Source organism: Hyla sarda, unplaced genomic scaffold (genome assembly GCF_029499605.1).
Source record: "Hyla sarda isolate aHylSar1 unplaced genomic scaffold, aHylSar1.hap1 scaffold_3217, whole genome shotgun sequence".
Lineage (NCBI taxonomy): Eukaryota > Metazoa > Chordata > Amphibia > Anura > Hylidae > Hyla > Hyla sarda.
The window spans coordinates 1-21083 of NW_026609952.1; the positions used below are offsets into that span (position 1 = coordinate 1).

Here is a 21083-nt window from a genome sequence, read left to right on the forward strand (position 1 = left end):
CAGTGATAGTGCCCATGAAGGGGACCTTGTTGGGCCCGCCCCTTTCACGGTTATCGCTTCTCGGCCTTTTGGCTAAGATCAAGTGTAGTATCTGTTCTTATCAGTTTAATATCTGATACGTCCCCTATCTGGGGACCATATATTAAATGGATTTTTGAGAACGGGGGCCGATTTCGAAGCTTGCTTCCGTCGCCCTATGCATTGACCCGATATGGCAGTATCTTCGGGTACAGTGCACCACCCCCTTACAGGGTTAAAAAGAAAGATTCCTACTTTCATTGCTACCTGCTTGCTGGCTAGCCAGCTAGCCAGCCCTGTGGGCCTTGCTGCTGCTGCAGCCAATAAACAAAAGGTGGTGCTGCTGCTGCTTCTGCTGCTTCTGCTTCTGCTTGTGTCTGGCCCCTGTTGGAGCGTCCAGGCACAGGACTTCTGCTGCTGCTGACTAAATGGCCTCCTTAATTGGATCATTTGAGTAGCCAGCACACCTGTGCAGGTAGGGCATGACATGATAGGCAGCTGCCTTGATAGCGGGTGGGTGCTGAATGTTCCTAATTGACAAAATAAGATTAATGCTTATGAAGAAATATAAAATCTCATCCCTTCCCCAATATCGCGCCACACCCCTACCCCTTAATTCCCTGGTTGAACGTGATGGACATATGTCTTTTTTCGACCGTACTAACTATGTAACTATGTAACATAACATGGGGGGGGGGGGGGTCTCCTGGCTGTTCACACAGGTGTGTCATTGCTGTACATTGACCATGCATTGCTTCTGTGGTATTGCAAAGGCAAAGACAAATGCTTCCAGCCATCCATTGCACTAATGGATTGGTCATCAGCTGGCTGTCTATGTCCCGCATCAATATAGACCAAAGTACAGAGGGTTAGGCTATGCTATTGTGCACCTACCTGATGCATCAGAAGGTGCGAGGCCCTTGCTAAATTCTGTGCACAGACTTTGAGATCTATGCTTTAGACTGTATCTAAACCTGCTCCAACATGGACTGACATTCTGGCCTACTTTCAGCCGATGCGACTTGTCTGTCGCTGAACAGTCGCTTTTTATGTATTCAGCACCTATGTATAATGTTGTAAAAATGCTCTAGAAGCTAAAGTCGCAGAAATGTCACACATATTTGGCCTGCAACTTTCTGTGCGACAAATTCAGACAGGAAAAATCAGTATAAATCCTTAGAAAATTATCCCCCAGTGTCTCCATCTGCTGGCGGTATTGAATAAGCATTGCTGCACTGATGGGGTATGCATTAGACGAAAAAAAAGAAGAAAAAGAAGAATAATACGCCCAGAAAAGAGGCGAAAAGGAGAAAAACGTAAAAAAACGTGAAAAAAAAGTAAGAGGAAGAGAAGGGAAAAAAAGGTGGAAATGGGTTTAAAAGTGATTTCGGCGGAGAATATATATATATATATATATATATATATATATATATATATATATATATGCGCACACACACACATAGATATAAACGTATTCTCCGTTGAGATATTGCAGCCGCTGCTGTGTCCAGGCCCAGGAGCCTTAGCACTGTGCTGTGATGTCACTCAATACCACTGACATCACTAGGTGTAAACAACATCTCTCCTTTGCTGTGTATGTGACTATGGAGCTGTTTGGTGATGTCGTCTATTACGGCCTTCATAGAAGCAACAGGAGATTGTTGCATCCATCTTGAACCCTCAGAACTACAGTGCTATGATGTCACTCACTTCCACAGGCCTTGCAGAGTGTAAACAACAACAACCCAGCTTTGTTGTGTATGTAACCAAAGGGATTTGTGATGTCACCTAGAACCTTCACAGCAGCGACAGCTTTATGAGGAGCATCAGCACTGCTCTGCCTGAGCAGAACCATCACCGCCATAGGTTGTCAAATAACCCGGATTTAACCCACACAGGTAAGTCCAATGGGGTGCAGGCATGTCCTCTATGCTTACAGCTTCCCGTGGGTGTTGGTTTGATACCGTTTGGGGACAGCCAAGGAGGCATCTGCAGGCAACAAAGGTAGGTGTGTGCTTGTGTGTGTGTTTCCTATGCAGATCCTAAGCCCAGTGTCACATGCAAGTAGGAGGAGTAAGAAGGGTTCCTGGCAAATCCGGGTTATGGATTGCATTTAAAAAGGCCCCGTGGGAGTGCAATGGGCCCCTGTCTTGCTGCTTAGCAATAATGGTATGGGTTTAGGTTCTGCTGTGTGTACTGGTGGTTGACTGCCCCCCAGCCCAGAGTGTGCATGGAAAATTGTCTGGCAGCCTCCCTGACAGCAAGCAGTGATAGTGCCCATGAAGGGGACCTTGTTGGGCCCGCCCCTTTCACGGTTATCGCTTCTCGGCCTTTTGGCTAAGATCAAGTGTAGTATCTGTTCTTATCAGTTTAATATCTGATACGTCCCCTATCTGGGGACCATATATTAAATGGATTTTTGAGAACGGGGGCCGATTTCGAAGCTTGCTTCCGTCGCCCTATGCATTGACCCGATATGGCAGTATCTTCGGGTACAGTGCACCACCCCCTTACAGGGTTAAAAAGAAAGATTCCTACTTTCATTGCTACCTGCTTGCTGGCTAGCCAGCTAGCCAGCCCTGTGGGCCTTGCTGCTGCTGCAGCCAATAAACAAAAGGTGGTGCTTCTGCTGCTTCTGCTTCTGCTTGTGTCTGGCCCCTGTTGGAGCGTCCAGGCACAGGACTTCTGCTGCTGCTGACTAAATGGCCTCCTTAATTGGATCATTTGAGTAGCCAGCACACCTGTGCAGGTAGGGCATGACATGATAGGCAGCTGCCTTGATAGCGGGTGGGTGCTGAATGTTCCTAATTGACAAAATAAGATTAATGCTTATGAAGAAATATAAAATCTCATCCCTTCCCCAATATCGCGCCACACCCCTACCCCTTAATTCCCTGGTTGAACGTGATGGACATATGTCTTTTTTCGACCGTACTAACTATGTAACTATGTAACATAACATGGGGGGGGGGGGGGTCTCCTGGCTGTTCACACAGGTGTGTCATTGCTGTACATTGACCATGCATTGCTTCTGTGGTATTGCAAAGGCAAAGACAAATGCTTCCAGCCATCCATTGCACTAATGGATTGGTCATCAGCTGGCTGTCTATGTCCCGCATCAATATAGACCAAAGTACAGAGGGTTAGGCTATGCTATTGTGCACCTACCTGATGCATCAGAAGGTGCGAGGCCCTTGCTAAATTCTGTGCACAGACTTTGAGATCTATGCTTTAGACTGTATCTAAACCTGCTCCAACATGGACTGACATTCTGGCCTACTTTCAGCCGATGCGACTTGTCTGTCGCTGAACAGTCGCTTTTTATGTATTCAGCACCTATGTATAATGTTGTAAAAATGCTCTAGAAGCTAAAGTCGCAGAAATGTCACACATATTTGGCCTGCAACTTTCTGTGCGACAAATTCAGACAGGAAAAATCAGTATAAATCCTTAGAAAATTATCCCCCAGTGTCTCCATCTGCTGGCGGTATTGAATAAGCATTGCTGCACTGATGGGGTATGCATTAGACGAAAAAAAAGAAGAAAAAGAAGAATAATACGCCCAGAAAAGAGGCGAAAAGGAGAAAAACGTAAAAAAACGTGAAAAAAAAGTAAGAGGAAGAGAAGGGAAAAAAAGGTGGAAATGGGTTTAAAAGTGATTTCGGCGGAGAATATATATATATATATATATATATATATATATATATATATATATATGCGCACACACACACATAGATATAAACGTATTCTCCGTTGAGATATTGCAGCCGCTGCTGTGTCCAGGCCCAGGAGCCTTAGCACTGTGCTGTGATGTCACTCAATACCACTGACATCACTAGGTGTAAACAACATCTCTCCTTTGCTGTGTATGTGACTATGGAGCTGTTTGGTGATGTCGTCTATTACGGCCTTCATAGAAGCAACAGGAGATTGTTGCATCCATCTTGAACCCTCAGAACTACAGTGCTATGATGTCACTCACTTCCACAGGCCTTGCAGAGTGTAAACAACAACAACCCAGCTTTGTTGTGTATGTAACCAAAGGGATTTGTGATGTCACCTAGAACCTTCACAGCAGCGACAGCTTTATGAGGAGCATCAGCACTGCTCTGCCTGAGCAGAACCATCACCGCCATAGGTTGTCAAATAACCCGGATTTAACCCACACAGGTAAGTCCAATGGGGTGCAGGCATGTCCTCTATGCTTACAGCTTCCCGTGGGTGTTGGTTTGATACCGTTTGGGGACAGCCAAGGAGGCATCTGCAGGCAACAAAGGTAGGTGTGTGCTTGTGTGTGTGTTTCCTATGCAGATCCTAAGCCCAGTGTCACATGCAAGTAGGAGGAGTAAGAAGGGTTCCTGGCAAATCCGGGTTATGGATTGCATTTAAAAAGGCCCCGTGGGAGTGCAATGGGCCCCTGTCTTGCTGCTTAGCAATAATGGTATGGGTTTAGGTTCTGCTGTGTGTACTGGTGGTTGACTGCCCCCCAGCCCAGAGTGTGCATGGAAAATTGTCTGGCAGCCTCCCTGACAGCAAGCAGTGATAGTGCCCATGAAGGGGACCTTGTTGGGCCCGCCCCTTTCACGGTTATCGCTTCTCGGCCTTTTGGCTAAGATCAAGTGTAGTATCTGTTCTTATCAGTTTAATATCTGATACGTCCCCTATCTGGGGACCATATATTAAATGGATTTTTGAGAACGGGGGCCGATTTCGAAGCTTGCTTCCGTCGCCCTATGCATTGACCCGATATGGCAGTATCTTCGGGTACAGTGCACCACCCCCTTACAGGGTTAAAAAGAAAGATTCCTACTTTCATTGCTACCTGCTTGCTGGCTAGCCAGCTAGCCAGCCCTGTGGGCCTTGCTGCTGCTGCAGCCAATAAACAAAAGGTGGTGCTGCTGCTGCTTCTGCTGCTTCTGCTTCTGCTTGTGTCTGGCCCCTGTTGGAGCGTCCAGGCACAGGACTTCTGCTGCTGCTGACTAAATGGCCTCCTTAATTGGATCATTTGAGTAGCCAGCACACCTGTGCAGGTAGGGCATGACATGATAGGCAGCTGCCTTGATAGCGGGTGGGTGCTGAATGTTCCTAATTGACAAAATAAGATTAATGCTTATGAAGAAATATAAAATCTCATCCCTTCCCCAATATCGCGCCACACCCCTACCCCTTAATTCCCTGGTTGAACGTGATGGACATATGTCTTTTTTCGACCGTACTAACTATGTAACTATGTAACATAACATGGGGGGGGGGGGGTCTCCTGGCTGTTCACACAGGTGTGTCATTGCTGTACATTGACCATGCATTGCTTCTGTGGTATTGCAAAGGCAAAGACAAATGCTTCCAGCCATCCATTGCACTAATGGATTGGTCATCAGCTGGCTGTCTATGTCCCGCATCAATATAGACCAAAGTACAGAGGGTTAGGCTATGCTATTGTGCACCTACCTGATGCATCAGAAGGTGCGAGGCCCTTGCTAAATTCTGTGCACAGACTTTGAGATCTATGCTTTAGACTGTATCTAAACCTGCTCCAACATGGACTGACATTCTGGCCTACTTTCAGCCGATGCGACTTGTCTGTCGCTGAACAGTCGCTTTTTATGTATTCAGCACCTATGTATAATGTTGTAAAAATGCTCTAGAAGCTAAAGTCGCAGAAATGTCACACATATTTGGCCTGCAACTTTCTGTGCGACAAATTCAGACAGGAAAAATCAGTATAAATCCTTAGAAAATTATCCCCCAGTGTCTCCATCTGCTGGCGGTATTGAATAAGCATTGCTGCACTGATGGGGTATGCATTAGACGAAAAAAAAGAAGAAAAAGAAGAATAATACGCCCAGAAAAGAGGCGAAAAGGAGAAAAACGTAAAAAAACGTGAAAAAAAAGTAAGAGGAAGAGAAGGGAAAAAAAGGTGGAAATGGGTTTAAAAGTGATTTCGGCGGAGATATATATATATATATATATATATATATATATATATATATATATGCGCACACACACACATAGATATAAACGTATTCTCCGTTGAGATATTGCAGCCGCTGCTGTGTCCAGGCCCAGGAGCCTTAGCACTGTGCTGTGATGTCACTCAATACCACTGACATCACTAGGTGTAAACAACATCTCTCCTTTGCTGTGTATGTGACTATGGAGCTGTTTGGTGATGTCGTCTATTACGGCCTTCATAGAAGCAACAGGAGATTGTTGCATCCATCTTGAACCCTCAGAACTACAGTGCTATGATGTCACTCACTTCCACAGGCCTTGCAGAGTGTAAACAACAACAACCCAGCTTTGTTGTGTATGTAACCAAAGGGATTTGTGATGTCACCTAGAACCTTCACAGCAGCGACAGCTTTATGAGGAGCATCAGCACTGCTCTGCCTGAGCAGAACCATCACCGCCATAGGTTGTCAAATAACCCGGATTTAACCCACACAGGTAAGTCCAATGGGGTGCAGGCATGTCCTCTATGCTTACAGCTTCCCGTGGGTGTTGGTTTGATACCGTTTGGGGACAGCCAAGGAGGCATCTGCAGGCAACAAAGGTAGGTGTGTGCTTGTGTGTGTGTTTCCTATGCAGATCCTAAGCCCAGTGTCACATGCAAGTAGGAGGAGTAAGAAGGGTTCCTGGCAAATCCGGGTTATGGATTGCATTTAAAAAGGCCCCGTGGGAGTGCAATGGGCCCCTGTCTTGCTGCTTAGCAATAATGGTATGGGTTTAGGTTCTGCTGTGTGTACTGGTGGTTGACTGCCCCCCAGCCCAGAGTGTGCATGGAAAATTGTCTGGCAGCCTCCCTGACAGCAAGCAGTGATAGTGCCCATGAAGGGGACCTTGTTGGGCCCGCCCCTTTCACGGTTATCGCTTCTCGGCCTTTTGGCTAAGATCAAGTGTAGTATCTGTTCTTATCAGTTTAATATCTGATACGTCCCCTATCTGGGGACCATATATTAAATGGATTTTTGAGAACGGGGGCCGATTTCGAAGCTTGCTTCCGTCGCCCTATGCATTGACCCGATATGGCAGTATCTTCGGGTACAGTGCACCACCCCCTTACAGGGTTAAAAAGAAAGATTCCTACTTTCATTGCTACCTGCTTGCTGGCTAGCCAGCTAGCCAGCCCTGTGGGCCTTGCTGCTGCTGCAGCCAATAAACAAAAGGTGGTGCTGCTGCTGCTTCTGCTGCTTCTGCTTCTGCTTGTGTCTGGCCCCTGTTGGAGCGTCCAGGCACAGGACTTCTGCTGCTGCTGACTAAATGGCCTCCTTAATTGGATCATTTGAGTAGCCAGCACACCTGTGCAGGTAGGGCATGACATGATAGGCAGCTGCCTTGATAGCGGGTGGGTGCTGAATGTTCCTAATTGACAAAATAAGATTAATGCTTATGAAGAAATATAAAATCTCATCCCTTCCCCAATATCGCGCCACACCCCTACCCCTTAATTCCCTGGTTGAACGTGATGGACATATGTCTTTTTTCGACCGTACTAACTATGTAACTATGTAACATAACATGGGGGGGGGGGGTCTCCTGGCTGTTCACACAGGTGTGTCATTGCTGTACATTGACCATGCATTGCTTCTGTGGTATTGCAAAGGCAAAGACAAATGCTTCCAGCCATCCATTGCACTAATGGATTGGTCATCAGCTGGCTGTCTATGTCCCGCATCAATATAGACCAAAGTACAGAGGGTTAGGCTATGCTATTGTGCACCTACCTGATGCATCAGAAGGTGCGAGGCCCTTGCTAAATTCTGTGCACAGACTTTGAGATCTATGCTTTAGACTGTATCTAAACCTGCTCCAACATGGACTGACATTCTGGCCTACTTTCAGCCGATGCGACTTGTCTGTCGCTGAACAGTCGCTTTTTATGTATTCAGCACCTATGTATAATGTTGTAAAAATGCTCTAGAAGCTAAAGTCGCAGAAATGTCACACATATTTGGCCTGCAACTTTCTGTGCGACAAATTCAGACAGGAAAAATCAGTATAAATCCTTAGAAAATTATCCCCCAGTGTCTCCATCTGCTGGCGGTATTGAATAAGCATTGCTGCACTGATGGGGTATGCATTAGACGAAAAAAAAGAAGAAAAAGAAGAATAATACGCCCAGAAAAGAGGCGAAAAGGAGAAAAACGTAAAAAAACGTGAAAAAAAAGTAAGAGGAAGAGAAGGGAAAAAAAGGTGGAAATGGGTTTAAAAGTGATTTCGGCGGAGAAATATATATATATATATATATATATATATATATATATATGCGCACACACACACATAGATATAAACGTATTCTCCGTTGAGATATTGCAGCCGCTGCTGTGTCCAGGCCCAGGAGCCTTAGCACTGTGCTATGATGTCACTCAATACCACTGACATCACTAGGTGTAAACAACATCTCTCCTTTGCTGTGTATGTGACTATGGAGCTGTTTGGTGATGTCGTCTATTACGGCCTTCATAGAAGCAACAGGAGATTGTTGCATCCATCTTGAACCCTCAGAACTACAGTGCTATGATGTCACTCACTTCCACAGGCCTTGCAGAGTGTAAACAACAACAACCCAGCTTTGTTGTGTATGTAACCAAAGGGATTTGTGATGTCACCTAGAACCTTCACAGCAGCGACAGCTTTATGAGGAGCATCAGCACTGCTCTGCCTGAGCAGAACCATCACCGCCATAGGTTGTCAAATAACCCGGATTTAACCCACACAGGTAAGTCCAATGGGGTGCAGGCATGTCCTCTATGCTTACAGCTTCCCGTGGCTGTTGGTTTGATACCGTTTGGGGACAGCCAAGGAGGCATCTGCAGGCAACAAAGGTAGGTGTGTGCTTGTGTGTGTGTTTCCTATGCAGATCCTAAGCCCAGTGTCACATGCAAGTAGGAGGAGTAAGAAGGGTTCCTGGCAAATCCGGGTTATGGATTGCATTTAAAAAGGCCCCGTGGGAGTGCAATGGGCCCCTGTCTTGCTGCTTAGCAATAATGGTATGGGTTTAGGTTCTGCTGTGTGTACTGGTGGTTGACTGCCCCCCAGCCCAGAGTGTGCATGGAAAATTGTCTGGCAGCCTCCCTGACAGCAAGCAGTGATAGTGCCCATGAAGGGGACCTTGTTGGGCCCGCCCCTTTCACGGTTATCGCTTCTCGGCCTTTTGGCTAAGATCAAGTGTAGTATCTGTTCTTATCAGTTTAATATCTGATACGTCCCCTATCTGGGGACCATATATTAAATGGATTTTTGAGAACGGGGGCCGATTTCGAAGCTTGCTTCCGTCGCCCTATGCATTGACCCGATATGGCAGTATCTTCGGGTACAGTGCACCACCCCCTTACAGGGTTAAAAAGAAAGATTCCTACTTTCATTGCTACCTGCTTGCTGGCTAGCCAGCTAGCCAGCCCTGTGGGCCTTGCTGCTGCTGCAGCCAATAAACAAAAGGTGGTGCTGCTGCTGCTTCTGCTGCTTCTGCTTCTGCTTGTGTCTGGCCCCTGTTGGAGCGTCCAGGCACAGGACTTCTGCTGCTGCTGACTAAATGGCCACCTTAATTGGATCATTTGAGTAGCCAGCACACCTGTGCAGGTAGGGCATGACATGATAGGCAGCTGCCTTGATAGCGGGTGGGTGCTGAATGTTCCTAATTGACAAAATAAGATTAATGCTTATGAAGAAATATAAAATCTCATCCCTTCCCCAATATCGCGCCACACCCCTACCCCTTAATTCCCTGGTTGAACGTGATGGACATATGTCTTTTTTCGACCGTACTAACTATGTAACTATGTAACATAACATGGGGGGGGGGGGGTCTCCTGGCTGTTCACACAGGTGTGTCATTGCTGTACATTGACCATGCATTGCTTCTGTGGTATTGCAAAGGCAAAGACAAATGCTTCCAGCCATCCATTGCACTAATGGATTGGTCATCAGCTGGCTGTCTATGTCCCGCATCAATATAGACCAAAGTACAGAGGGTTAGGCTATGCTATTGTGCACCTACCTGATGCATCAGAAGGTGCGAGGCCCTTGCTAAATTCTGTGCACAGACTTTGAGATCTATGCTTTAGACTGTATCTAAACCTGCTCCAACATGGACTGACATTCTGGCCTACTTTCAGCCGATGCGACTTGTCTGTCGCTGAACAGTCGCTTTTTATGTATTCAGCACCTATGTATAATGTTGTAAAAATGCTCTAGAAGCTAAAGTCGCAGAAATGTCACACATATTTGGCCTGCAACTTTCTGTGCGACAAATTCAGACAGGAAAAATCAGTATAAATCCTTAGAAAATTATCCCCCAGTGTCTCCATCTGCTGGCGGTATTGAATAAGCATTGCTGCACTGATGGGGTATGCATTAGACGAAAAAAAAGAAGAAAAAGAAGAATAATACGCCCAGAAAAGAGGCGAAAAGGAGAAAAACGTAAAAAAACGTGAAAAAAAAGTAAGAGGAAGAGAAGGGAAAAAAAGGTGGAAATGGGTTTAAAAGTGATTTTGGCGGAGAAATATATATATATATATATATATATATATATATATGCGCACACACACACATAGATATAAACGTATTCTCCGTTGAGATATTGCAGCCGCTGCTGTGTCCAGGCCCAGGAGCCTTAGCACTGTGCTGTGATGTCACTCAATACCACTGACATCACTAGGTGTAAACAACATCTCTCCTTTGCTGTGTATGTGACTATGGAGCTGTTTGGTGATGTCGTCTATTACGGCCTTCATAGAAGCAACAGGAGATTGTTGCATCCATCTTGAACCCTCAGAACTACAGTGCTATGATGTCACTCACTTCCACAGGCCTTGCAGAGTGTAAACAACAACAACCCAGCTTTGTTGTGTATGTAACCAAAGGGATTTGTGATGTCACCTAGAACCTTCACAGCAGCGACAGCTTTATGAGGAGCATCAGCACTGCTCTGCCTGAGCAGAACCATCACCGCCATAGGTTGTCAAATAACCCGGATTTAACCCACACAGGTAAGTCCAATGGGGTGCAGGCATGTCCTCTATGCTTACAGCTTCCCGTGGGTGTTGGTTTGATACCGTTTGGGGACAGCCAAGGAGGCATCTGCAGGCAACAAAGGTAGGTGTGTGCTTGTGTGTGTGTTTCCTATGCAGATCCTAAGCCCAGTGTCACATGCAAGTAGGAGGAGTAAGAAGGGTTCCTGGCAAATCCGGGTTATGGATTGCATTTAAAAAGGCCCCGTGGGAGTGCAATGGGCCCCTGTCTTGCTGCTTAGCAATAATGGTATGGGTTTAGGTTCTGCTGTGTGTACTGGTGGTTGACTGCCCCCCAGCCCAGAGTGTGCATGGAAAATTGTCTGGCAGCCTCCCTGACAGCAAGCAGTGATAGTGCCCATGAAGGGGACCTTGTTGGGCCCGCCCCTTTCACGGTTATCGCTTCTCGGCCTTTTGGCTAAGATCAAGTGTAGTATCTGTTCTTATCAGTTTAATATCTGATACGTCCCCTATCTGGGGACCATATATTAAATGGATTTTTGAGAACGGGGGCCGATTTCGAAGCTTGCTTCCGTCGCCCTATGCATTGACCCGATATGGCAGTATCTTCGGGTACAGTGCACCACCCCCTTACAGGGTTAAAAAGAAAGATTCCTACTTTCATTGCTACCTGCTTGCTGGCTAGCCAGCTAGCCAGCCCTGTGGGCCTTGCTGCTGCTGCAGCCAATAAACAAAAGGTGGTGCTGCTGCTGCTTCTGCTGCTTCTGCTTCTGCTTGTGTCTGGCCCCTGTTGGAGCGTCCAGGCACAGGACTTCTGCTGCTGCTGACTAAATGGCCTCCTTAATTGGATCATTTGAGTAGCCAGCACACCTGTGCAGGTAGGGCATGACATGATAGGCAGCTGCCTTGATAGCGGGTGGGTGCTGAATGTTCCTAATTGACAAAATAAGATTAATGCTTATGAAGAAATATAAAATCTCATCCCTTCCCCAATATCGCGCCACACCCCTACCCCTTAATTCCCTGGTTGAACGTGATGGACATATGTCTTTTTTCGACCGTACTAACTATGTAACTATGTAACATAACATGGGGGGGGGGGGTCTCCTGGCTGTTCACACAGGTGTGTCATTGCTGTACATTGACCATGCATTGCTTCTGTGGTATTGCAAAGGCAAAGACAAATGCTTCCAGCCATCCATTGCACTAATGGATTGGTCATCAGCTGGCTGTCTATGTCCCGCATCAATATAGACCAAAGTACAGAGGGTTAGGCTATGCTATTGTGCACCTACCTGATGCATCAGAAGGTGCGAGGCCCTTGCTAAATTCTGTGCACAGACTTTGAGATCTATGCTTTAGACTGTATCTAAACCTGCTCCAACATGGACTGACATTCTGGCCTACTTTCAGCCGATGCGACTTGTCTGTCGCTGAACAGTCGCTTTTTATGTATTCAGCACCTATGTATAATGTTGTAAAAATGCTCTAGAAGCTAAAGTCGCAGAAATGTCACACATATTTGGCCTGCAACTTTCTGTGCGACAAATTCAGACAGGAAAAATCAGTATAAATCCTTAGAAAATTATCCCCCAGTGTCTCCATCTGCTGGCGGTATTGAATAAGCATTGCTGCACTGATGGGGTATGCATTAGACGAAAAAAAAGAAGAAAAAGAAGAATAATACGCCCAGAAAAGAGGCGAAAAGGAGAAAAACGTAAAAAAACGTGAAAAAAAAGTAAGAGGAAGAGAAGGGAAAAAAAGGTGGAAATGGGTTTAAAAGTGATTTCGGCGGAGAAATATATATATATATATATATATATATATATATATATATGCGCACACACACACATAGATATAAACGTATTCTCCGTTGAGATATTGCAGCCGCTGCTGTGTCCAGGCCCAGGAGCCTTAGCACTGTGCTGTGATGTCACTCAATACCACTGACATCACTAGGTGTAAACAACATCTCTCCTTTGCTGTGTATGTGACTATGGAGCTGTTTGGTGATGTCGTCTATTACGGCCTTCATAGAAGCAACAGGAGATTGTTGCATCCATCTTGAACCCTCAGAACTACAGTGCTATGATGTCACTCACTTCCACAGGCCTTGCAGAGTGTAAACAACAACAACCCAGCTTTGTTGTGTATGTAACCAAAGGGATTTGTGATGTCACCTAGAACCTTCACAGCAGCGACAGCTTTATGAGGAGCATCAGCACTGCTCTGCCTGAGCAGAACCATCACCGCCATAGGTTGTCAAATAACCCGGATTTAACCCACACAGGTAAGTCCAATGGGGTGCAGGCATGTCCTCTATGCTTACAGCTTCCCGTGGGTGTTGGTTTGATACCGTTTGGGGACAGCCAAGGAGGCATCTGCAGGCAACAAAGGTAGGTGTGTGCTTGTGTGTGTGTTTCCTATGCAGATCCTAAGCCCAGTGTCACATGCAAGTAGGAGGAGTAAGAAGGGTTCCTGGCAAATCCGGGTTATGGATTGCATTTAAAAAGGCCCCGTGGGAGTGCAATGGGCCCCTGTCTTGCTGCTTAGCAATAATGGTATGGGTTTAGGTTCTGCTGTGTGTACTGGTGGTTGACTGCCCCCCAGCCCAGAGTGTGCATGGAAAATTGTCTGGCAGCCTCCCTGACAGCAAGCAGTGATAGTGCCCATGAAGGGGACCTTGTTGGGCCCGCCCCTTTCACGGTTATCGCTTCTCGGCCTTTTGGCTAAGATCAAGTGTAGTATCTGTTCTTATCAGTTTAATATCTGATACGTCCCCTATCTGGGGACCATATATTAAATGGATTTTTGAGAACGGGGGCCGATTTCGAAGCTTGCTTCCGTCGCCCTATGCATTGACCCGATATGGCAGTATCTTCGGGTACAGTGCACCACCCCCTTACAGGGTTAAAAAGAAAGATTCCTACTTTCATTGCTACCTGCTTGCTGGCTAGCCAGCTAGCCAGCCCTGTGGGCCTTGCTGCTGCTGCAGCCAATAAACAAAAGGTGGTGCTGCTGCTGCTTCTGCTGCTTCTGCTTCTGCTTGTGTCTGGCCCCTGTTGGAGCGTCCAGGCACAGGACTTCTGCTGCTGCTGACTAAATGGCCTCCTTAATTGGATCATTTGAGTAGCCAGCACACCTGTGCAGGTAGGGCATGACATGATAGGCAGCTGCCTTGATAGCGGGTGGGTGCTGAATGTTCCTAATTGACAAAATAAGATTAATGCTTATGAAGAAATATAAAATCTCATCCCTTCCCCAATATCGCGCCACACCCCTACCCCTTAATTCCCTGGTTGAACGTGATGGACATATGTCTTTTTTCGACCGTACTAACTATGTAACTATGTAACATAACATGGGGGGGGGGGGGTCTCCTGGCTGTTCACACAGGTGTGTCATTGCTGTACATTGACCATGCATTGCTTCTGTGGTATTGCAAAGGCAAAGACAAATGCTTCCAGCCATCCATTGCACTAATGGATTGGTCATCAGCTGGCTGTCTATGTCCCGCATCAATATAGACCAAAGTACAGAGGGTTAGGCTATGCTATTGTGCACCTACCTGATGCATCAGAAGGTGCGAGGCCCTTGCTAAATTCTGTGCACAGACTTTGAGATCTATGCTTTAGACTGTATCTAAACCTGCTCCAACATGGACTGACATTCTGGCCTACTTTCAGCCGATGCGACTTGTCTGTCGCTGAACAGTCGCTTTTTATGTATTCAGCACCTATGTATAATGTTGTAAAAATGCTCTAGAAGCTAAAGTCGCAGAAATGTCACACATATTTGGCCTGCAACTTTCTGTGCGACAAATTCAGACAGGAAAAATCAGTATAAATCCTTAGAAAATTATCCCCCAGTGTCTCCATCTGCTGGCGGTATTGAATAAGCATTGCTGCACTGATGGGGTATGCATTAGACGAAAAAAAAGAAGAAAAAGAAGAATAATACGCCCAGAAAAGAGGCGAAAAGGAGAAAAACGTAAAAAAACGTGAAAAAAAAGTAAGAGGAAGAGAAGGGAAAAAAAGGTGGAAATGGGTTTAAAAGTGATTTCGGCGGAGAAATATATATATATATATATATATATATATATATATATATATATATATGCGCACACACACACATAGATATAAACGTATTCTCCGTTGAGATATTGCAGCCGCTGCTGTGTCCAGGCCCAGGAGCCTTAGCACTGTGCTGTGATGTCACTCAATACCACTGACATCACTAGGTGTAAACAACATCTCTCCTTTGCTGTGTATGTGACTATGGAGCTGTTTGGTGATGTCGTCTATTACGGCCTTCATAGAAGCAACAGGAGATTGTTGCATCCATCTTGAACCCTCAGAACTACAGTGCTATGATGTCACTCACTTCCACAGGCCTTGCAGAGTGTAAACAACAACAACCCAGCTTTGTTGTGTATGTAACCAAAGGGATTTGTGATGTCACCTAGAACCTTCACAGCAGCGACAGCTTTATGAGGAGCATCAGCACTGCTCTGCCTGAGCAGAACCATCACCGCCATAGGTTGTCAAATAACCCGGATTTAACCCACACAGGTAAGTCCAATGGGGTGCAGGCATGTCCTCTATGCTTACAGCTTCCCGTGGGTGTTGGTTTGATACCGTTTGGGGACAGCCAAGGAGGCATCTGCAGGCAACAAAGGTAGGTGTGTGCTTGTGTGTGTGTTTCCTATGCAGATCCTAAGCCCAGTGTCACATGCAAGTAGGAGGAGTAAGAAGGGTTCCTGGCAAATCCGGGTTATGGATTGCATTTAAAAAGGCCCCGTGGGAGTGCAATGGGCCCCTGTCTTGCTGCTTAGCAATAATGGTATGGGTTTAGGTTCTGCTGTGTGTACTGGTGGTTGACTGCCCCCCAGCCCAGAGTGTGCATGGAAAATTGTCTGGCAGCCTCCCTGACAGCAAGCAGTGATAGTGCCCATGAAGGGGACCTTGTTGGGCCCGCCCCTTTCACGGTTATCGCTTCTCGGCCTTTTGGCTAAGATCAAGTGTAGTATCTGTTCTTATCAGTTTAATATCTGATACGTCCCCTATCTGGGGACCATATATTAAATGGATTTTTGAGAACGGGGGCCGATTTCGAAGCTTGCTTCCGTCGCCCTATGCATTGACCCGATATGGCAGTATCTTCGGGTACAGTGCACCACCCCCTTACAGGGTTAAAAAGAAAGATTCCTACTTTCATTGCTACCTGCTTGCTGGCTAGCCAGCTAGCCAGCCCTGTGGGCCTTGCTGCTGCTGCAGCCAATAAACAAAAGGTGGTGCTGCTGCTGCTTCTGCTGCTTCTGCTTCTGCTTGTGTCTGGCCCCTGTTGGAGCGTCCAGGCACAGGACTTCTGCTGCTGCTGACTAAATGGCCTCCTTAATTGGATCATTTGAGTAGCCAGCACACCTGTGCAGGTAGGGCATGACATGATAGGCAGCTGCCTTGATAGCGGGTGGGTGCTGAATGTTCCTAATTGACAAAATAAGATTAATGCTTATGAAGAAATATAAAATCTCATCCCTTCCCCAATATCGCGCCACACCCCTACCCCTTAATTCCCTGGTTGAACGTGATGGACATATGTCTTTTTTCGACCGTACTAACTATGTAACTATGTAACATAACATGGGGGGGGGGGGGTCTCCTGGCTGTTCACACAGGTGTGTCATTGCTGTACATTGACCATGCATTGCTTCTGTGGTATTGCAAAGGCAAAGACAAATGCTTCCAGCCATCCATTGCACTAATGGATTGGTCATCAGCTGGCTGTCTATGTCCCGCATCAATATAGACCAAAGTACAGAGGGTTAGGCTATGCTATTGTGCACCTACCTGATGCATCAGAAGGTGCGAGGCCCTTGCTAAATTCTGTGCATAGACTTTGAGATCTATGCTTTAGACTGTATCTAAACCTGCTCCAACATGGACTGACATTCTGGCCTACTTTCAGCCGATGCGACTTGTCTGTCGCTGAACAGTCGCTTTTTATGTATTCAGCACCTATGTATAATGTTGTAAAAATGCTCTAGAAGCTAAAGTCGCAGAAATGTCACACATATTTGGCCTGCAACTTTCTGTGCGACAAATTCAGACAGGAAAAATCAGTATAAATCCTTAGAAAATTATCCCCCAGTGTCTCCATCTGCTGGCGGTATTGAATAAGCATTGCTGCACTGATGGGGTATGCATTAGACGAAAAAAAAGAAGAAAAAGAAGAATAATACGCCCAGAAAAGAGGCGAAAAGGAGAAAAACGTAAAAAAACGTGAAAAAAAAGTAAGAGGAAGAGAAGGGAAAAAAAGGTGGAAATGGGTTTAAAAGTGATTTCAGCGGAGAAATATATATATATATATATATATATATATATATATATATATATGCGCACACACACACATAGATATAAACGTATTCTCCGTTGAGATATTGCAGCCGCTGCTGTGTCCAGGCCCAGGAGCCTTAGCACTGTGCTGTGATGTCACTCAATACCACTGACATCACTAGGTGTAAACAACATCTCTCCTTTGCTGTGTATGTGACTATGGAGCTGTTTGGTGATGTCGTCTATTACGGCCTTCATAGAAGCAACAGGAGATTGTTGCATCCATCTTGAACCCTCAGAACTACAGTGCTATGATGTCACTCACTTCCACAGGCCTTGCAGAGTGTAAACAACAACAACCCAGCTTTGTTGTGTATGTAACCAAAGGGATTTGTGATATCACCTAGAACCTTCACAGCAGCGACAGCTTTATGAGGAGCATCAGCACTGCTCTGCCTGAGCAGAACCATCACCGCCATAGGTTGTCAAATAACCCGGATTTAACCCACACAGGTAAGTCCAATGGGGTGCAGGCATGTCCTCTATGCTTACAGCTTCCCGTGGGTGTTGGTTTGATACCGTTTGGGGACAGCCAAGGAGGCATCTGCAGGCAACAAAGGTAGGTGTGTGCTTGTGTGTGTGTTTCCTATGCAGATCCTAAGCCCAGTGTCACATGCAAGTAGGAGGAGTAAGAAGGGTTCCTGGCAAATCCGGGTTATGGATTGCATTTAAAAAGGCCCCGTGGGAGTGCAATGGGCCCCTGTCTTGCTGCTTAGCAATAATGGTATGGGTTTAGGTTCTGCTGTGTGTACTGGTGGTTGACTGCCCCCCAGCCCAGAGTGTGCATGGAAAATTGTCTGGCAGCCTCCCTGACAGCAAGCAGTGATAGTGCCCATGAAGGGGACCATGTTGGGCCCGCCCCTTTCACGGTTATCGCTTCTCGGCCTTTTGGCTAAGATCAAGTGTAGTATCTGTTCTTATCAGTTTAATATCTGATACGTCCCCTATCTGGGGACCATATATTAAATGGATTTTTGAGAACGGGGGCCGATTTCGAAGCTTGCTTCCGTCGCCCTATGCATTGACCCGATATGGCAGTATCTTCGGGTACAGTGCACCACCCCCTTACAGGGTTAAAAAGAAAGATTCCTACTTTCATTGCTACCTGCTTGCTGGCTAGCCAGCTAGCCAGCCCTGTGGGCCTTGCTGCTGCTGCAGCCAATAAACAAAAGGTGGTGCTGCTGCTGCTTCTGCTGCTTCTGCTTCTGCTTGTGTCTGGCCCCTGTTGGAGCGTCCAGGCACAGGACTTCTGCTGCTGCTGACTAAATGGCCTCCTTAATTGGATCATTTGAGTAGCCAGCACACCTGTGCAGGTAGGGCATGACATGATAGGCAGCTGCCTTGATAGCGGGTGGGTGCTGAATGTTCCTAATTGACAAAATAAGATTAATGCTTATGAAGAAATATAAAATCTCATCCCTTCCCCAATATCGCGCCACACCCCTACCCCTTAATTCCCTGGTTGAACGTGATGGACATATGTCTTTTTTCGACCGTACTAACTATGTAACTATGTAACATAACATGGGGGGGGGGGGGTCTCCTGGCTGTTCACACAGGTGTGTCATTGCTGTACATTGACCATGCATTGCTTCTGTGGTATTGCAAAGGCAAAGACAAATGCTTCCAGCCATCCATTGCACTAATGGATTGGTCATCAGCTGGCTGTCTATGTCCCGCATCAATATAGACCAAAGTACAGAGGGTTAGGCTATGCTATTGTGCACCTACCTGATGCATCAGAAGGTGCGAGGCCCTTGCTAAATTCTGTGCACAGACTTTGAGATCTATGCTTTAGACTGTATCTAAACCTGCTCCAACATGGACTGACATTCTGGCCTACTTTCAGCCGATGCGACTTGTCTGTCGCTGAACAGTCGCTTTTTATGTATTCAGCACCTATGTATAATGTTGTAAAAATGCTCTAGAAGCTAAAGTCGCAGAAATGTCACACATATTTGGCCTGCAACTTTCTGTGCGACAAATTCAGACAGGAAAAATCAGTATAAATCCTTAGAAAATTATCCCCCAGTGTCTCCATCTGCTGGCGGTATTGAATAAGCATTGCTGCACTGATGGGGTATGCATTAGACGAAAAAAAAGAAGAAAAAGAAGAATAATACGCCCAGAAAAGAGGCGAAAAGGAGAAAAACGTAAAAAAACGTGAAAAAAAAGTAAGAGGAAGAGAAGGGAAAAAAAGGTGGAAATGGGTTTAAAAGTGATTTCGGCGGAGAAATATATATATATATATATATATATATATATATATATATATATATATATGCGCACACACACACATAGATATAAACGTATTCTCCGTTGAGATATTGCAGCCGCTGCTGTGTCCAGGCCCAGGAGCCTTAGCACTGTGCTGTGATGTCACTCAATACCACTGACATCACTAGGTGTAAACAACATCTCTCCTTTGCTGTGTATGTGACTATGGAGCTGTTTGGTGATGTCGTCTATTACGGCCTTCATAGAAGCAACAGGAGATTGTTGCATCCATCTTGAACCCTCAGAACTACAGTGCTATGATGTCACTCACTTCCACAGGCCTTGCAGAGTGTAAACAACAACAACCCAGCTTTGTTGTGTATGTAACCAAAGGGATTTGTGATGTCACCTAGAACCTTCACAGCAGCGACAGCTTTATGAGGAGCATCAGCACTGCTCTGCCTGAGCAGAACCATCACCGCCATAGGTTGTCAAATAACCCGGATTTAACCCACACAGGTAAGTCCAATGGGGTGCAGGCATGTCCTCTATGCTTACAGCTTCCCGTGGGTGTTGGTTTGATACCGTTTGGGGACAGCCAAGGAGGCATCTGCAGGCAACAAAGGTAGGTGTGTGCTTGTGTGTGTGTTTCCTATGCAGATCCTAAGCCCAGTGTCACATGCAAGTAGGAGGAGTAAGAAGGGTTCCTGGCAAATCCGGGTTATGGATTGCATTTAAAAAGGCCCCGTGGGAGTGCAATGGGCCCCTGTCTTGCTGCTTAGCAATAATGGTATGGGTTTAGGTTCTGCTGTGTGTACTGGTGGTTGACTGCCCCCCAGCCCAGAGTGTGCATGGAAAATTGTCTGGCAGCCTCCCTGACAGCAAGCAGTGATAGTGCCCATGAAGGGGACCTTGTTGGGCCCGCCCCTTTCACGGTTATCGCTTCTCGGCCTTTTGGCTAAGATCAAGTGTAGTATCTGTTCTTATCAGTTTAATATCTGATACGTCCCCTATCTGGGGACCATATATTAAATGGATTTTTGAGAACGGGGGCCGATTTCGAAGCTTGCTTCCGTCGCCCTATGCATTGACCCGATATGGCAGTATCTTCGGGTACAGTGCACCACCCCCTTACAGGGTTAAAAAGAAAGATTCCTACTTTCATTGCTACCTGCTTGCTGGCTAGCCAGCTAGCCAGCCCTGTGGGCCTTGCTGCTGCTGCAGCCAATAAACAAAAGGTGGTGCTGCTGCTGCTTCTGCTGCTTCTGCTTCTGCTTGTGTCTGGCCCCTGTTGGAGCGTCCAGGCACAGGACTTCTGCTGCTGCTGACTAAATGGCCTCCTTAATTGGATCATTTGAGTAGCCAGCACACCTGTGCAGGTAGGGCATGACATGATAGGCAGCTGCCTTGATAGCGGGTGGGTGCTGAATGTTCCTAATTGACAAAATAAGATTAATGCTTATGAAGAAATATAAAATCTCAT

General features: G+C 46.2%; 10 non-coding genes across 10 annotated transcripts; all 10 read left to right on the top strand.

Annotated features, from left to right (window-relative positions):
• The first annotated feature begins 52 nt into the window (after window positions 1–52).
• Window positions 53–243, top strand: LOC130329799 (U2 spliceosomal RNA). The gene has a single exon (XR_008873291.1). It is a non-coding gene; the product is annotated as a U2 spliceosomal RNA (small nuclear RNA).
• A 2092-nt stretch (window positions 244–2335) lies between these two features.
• On the top strand, window positions 2336–2526 carry LOC130329806 (U2 spliceosomal RNA). The gene has a single exon (XR_008873297.1). It is a non-coding gene; the product is annotated as a U2 spliceosomal RNA (small nuclear RNA).
• Window positions 2527–4607: 2081 nt separating this feature from the next.
• On the top strand, window positions 4608–4798 carry LOC130329807 (U2 spliceosomal RNA). Its single transcript, XR_008873298.1, has one exon. It is a non-coding gene; the product is annotated as a U2 spliceosomal RNA (small nuclear RNA).
• Window positions 4799–6884: 2086 nt separating this feature from the next.
• On the top strand, window positions 6885–7075 carry LOC130329808 (U2 spliceosomal RNA). The gene has a single exon (XR_008873299.1). It is a non-coding gene; the product is annotated as a U2 spliceosomal RNA (small nuclear RNA).
• Window positions 7076–9156: 2081 nt separating this feature from the next.
• On the top strand, window positions 9157–9347 carry LOC130329809 (U2 spliceosomal RNA). The gene has a single exon (XR_008873300.1). It is a non-coding gene; the product is annotated as a U2 spliceosomal RNA (small nuclear RNA).
• A 2078-nt stretch (window positions 9348–11425) lies between these two features.
• LOC130329801 (U2 spliceosomal RNA) lies at window positions 11426–11616 on the top strand. Its single transcript, XR_008873292.1, has one exon. It is a non-coding gene; the product is annotated as a U2 spliceosomal RNA (small nuclear RNA).
• A 2081-nt stretch (window positions 11617–13697) lies between these two features.
• On the top strand, window positions 13698–13888 carry LOC130329802 (U2 spliceosomal RNA). The gene has a single exon (XR_008873293.1). It is a non-coding gene; the product is annotated as a U2 spliceosomal RNA (small nuclear RNA).
• Window positions 13889–15978: 2090 nt separating this feature from the next.
• Window positions 15979–16169, top strand: LOC130329803 (U2 spliceosomal RNA). The gene has a single exon (XR_008873294.1). It is a non-coding gene; the product is annotated as a U2 spliceosomal RNA (small nuclear RNA).
• Window positions 16170–18255: 2086 nt separating this feature from the next.
• LOC130329804 (U2 spliceosomal RNA) lies at window positions 18256–18446 on the top strand. The gene has a single exon (XR_008873295.1). It is a non-coding gene; the product is annotated as a U2 spliceosomal RNA (small nuclear RNA).
• A 2092-nt stretch (window positions 18447–20538) lies between these two features.
• Window positions 20539–20729, top strand: LOC130329805 (U2 spliceosomal RNA). Its single transcript, XR_008873296.1, has one exon. It is a non-coding gene; the product is annotated as a U2 spliceosomal RNA (small nuclear RNA).
• Window positions 20730–21083: the final 354 nt, after the last annotated feature.